The sequence below is a fragment of the Ranitomeya variabilis genome, chromosome 5, assembly GCF_051348905.1.
Source record: "Ranitomeya variabilis isolate aRanVar5 chromosome 5, aRanVar5.hap1, whole genome shotgun sequence".
NCBI lineage: Eukaryota > Metazoa > Chordata > Amphibia > Anura > Dendrobatidae > Ranitomeya > Ranitomeya variabilis.
Genome location: NC_135236.1, coordinates 268747033 through 268750125, shown reverse-complemented (window position 1 = coordinate 268750125; position 3093 = coordinate 268747033).

The following is a 3093-nucleotide window of genomic DNA, read 5'->3' as shown; positions in this document are numbered from 1 at the left end:
GTATGGGGACCAGACACCTCTCGTGATTCGGTTGTTCCCATCGAAGCACCACACTGGGTCTCCAGACCAGAGCAGGCATATGGGCATAGCAGACAGCATGTGGAAGATGATCTCCATGTATAATGCTCTGACTTGGAGCTGTAGCTGTTCCTACAAGACTAGACTGTTCTTGAGTAGGGCTCGTCCTTCTCCAGACAACACCCTCACCGCATTCTGGAGCTGTTGAACAGGAATCATACACTGACTCTGTATGGCTTGCAGCTTGAATACACTTGCTGAATCAAAGCTCCCACAAGGTATGGAAACAGTCATAGACTTTAGTGGAGAAGAAGTACTCTCGCCAAGGGCAGCCTGGCCCAAAGTTTTGGAGTTTCTTAAGCTTCTCAGGGCAGAGACTGTCAGGATGTTCCACACAACCTCAGCAATACCGCAACCATATCACGACTGGATTCAGGTTGCTGCTCAGCCCGCCCACTCCAGTCGGCCTTTATGGGTTTTGCTAGGGTAGCTGCTTTTACTGGTTGAAGAACAGATGGTATCTGGATGGTTGTGGCCAGATGTGATGGTTTTCCCACAAGTGTCACCCTTCTGGTCCGTTTCTGGAAGCTAGTGAGGGAAGTCTTTGCAGAAGACGCTGAACTAGGTACATCGAAGACCTCTTGGAAGGTCACCAGGAAGGCCTGCAGGTCTGAGATGATAGGATCCCCTGCTTCCCATAGGGGGTGAGCCATTTCAAAGCATCTCCTGCTAGCTAGGACATTAGGAACCCTACCTTGACCCGATCAGAGACAAAATGGGGAGCAAAAACTTTGTAGTGCTGCATGCACTGTTCAAGGAATGCATGGAACTGCTTCAGATCCCCATAGTACTTTGGCGGATCTGCTTGGACGGGTTCCACTCTGGGAGCGCAAGTCGCAGATCGAGTGTCTATGGCTGCAGGGACTGCGACTTGGCCTGGTGCAGCAAAATTCAGGACTTCTAATCTGGTATCCAGCATTTGCAACTGAATTTCTTTTTCCTGTTGATCATGCTGGCAAAACAATAGTTCACATACTGTAGGTTCAAGAGAGAAGGACAATGGGACCCAGCGAGGACCATGGCCTAAGCAAACTGTAACGCTCATGCCCAGACTGATTGGCGTGAGCTGTGCCACAAACTAGACTTACCCTGGAGGGGCGAGGGGCATGACTAAGCAGCTACCTTAATGTTCACTGGAGCCACTAGTGGTGAGGTCAGGCTTGTGCAGCAGATAGCTGCCAGGTACCACTGGAGGACAGGACACTGTAACGACAGGTGCAGACAAGTGCTGTAGATAGATGATGTATAGACAGGCAAGTACTGGTGGGCACGGGTGATAGACAGGCAGGGGGCACAGCTGACACTCTGGCAGGCAGGTGGGCACAGTTCAGACTGGAGGGATAGGAACTGTTTCGGTAAGGACTGAGACACTGGCAGTTATGAGTGTGATACGGGGAGAGGTAGGACCCAGTTCAGACTGGACAAGCAGGAACAGTTTCGGGAAGGACTGGGACAAAGACAGGTACAAGTCTAAAGGTACCATCACACTAAACGATATCGCTAGCGATCCGTGACGTTGCAGCGTCCTGGATAGCGATATCGTTGTGTTTGACACGCAGCAGCGATCTGGATCCTGCTGTGATATCGCTGGTCGTTGATTAAAGTTCAGAACTTTATTTGGTCGTCAGATCGCCGTGTATCGTTGTGTTTGACAGCAAAAGCAACGATACCAGCGATGTTTTACAATGGTAACCAGGGTAAATATCGGGTTACTAAGCGCAGGGCCGCGCTTAGTAACCCGATGTTTACCCTGGTTACCAGTGTAAAATGTAAAAAAACAAACACTACATACTCACCTTCGCGTCTCCCGCCGTCCGCTTCCTGCACTGACTGAGCGCCGGCCGTAAAGTGAAAGCACAGCACAGCGGTGACGTCACTGCTCTGCTGTTAGGGCCGGCACTCAGTCAGTGCAGGAAGCGGACGCCGGGGGACGCGAAGGTGAGTATGTAGTGTTTGTTTTTTTACATTTTACACTGGTAACCAGGGTAAACATCGGGTTACTAAGCGCGGCCCTGCGCTTAGCAACCCGATGTTTACCCTGGTTACCCAGGGACCTCGGCATCGTTGGTCGCTGGAGAGCGGTCTGTGTGACAGCTCTCCAGCGACCAAACAGCGACGCTGCAGCGATCGGCATCGTTGTCTGTATCGCTGCAGCGTCGCTTGGTGTGACGGTACCTTAATATGGAAACAGATAGTACAGAAACAACAGAATAGAGGTGAGTGCTGGTACAGATACTGCAAGTTTAAGGAGTAGGAACAAGGATAGACACAGCAGGGTAGGGAAGGCTCCAGACTTGGATACAAACAGATTGAGGTATAGGACTTAGTTCAGCCAAGGTCAGACAAAGGAACAAGTTCAGGATACAGGATTCAGGCCTGGGTATATAGCCCCCAGGGTGGCAGAAAACAAGGGACAGGACAGGACCTGACAACTCAACGAAGAAATGAAGGAAAAACAGCCTGATTTGAAGCTGGTTACAGTTTACTTGCCCTTTTATTTATGCATGTGATTGTTTTTTAATTTCTGTGTGGCTACGGAGTTATGCAGCTGTGTAATATTCTGAAGCTGATACATTTTGATCAGTTTATGAATATAAATGTACCATATTTATTACATTCATTTGCTTTAAAAAGTCTCTGCATCTAATAGATTGAATATAGGGTATGGGGCCACAGAGACCTTAGGAAAAGCAGGCAATCTTCTGGAGCAATAGCACCAAGGATGATATACAGCTGATTGCTTATTTTTTAATGTAGCTGATATTTTGCCAGATTGCGAGATGTGATTTTATTATCTTTACTATGATCTTCTCTCAACGAACAACCAAGGAGGCCTCAGAGTTATAGTGAAGTGGGCGAGGGCAAGGCCGCCCATGCATATCCATGATCTGGCCCAGAAAAACTTCCACACTCAGATTCCATCTTAACAAACGTATCTTTACTGTTAAACATTTTCATTAACACAGCGGAACACAATAATAGACAGTACAAAATATGCCTATTCGCAGAAATAAC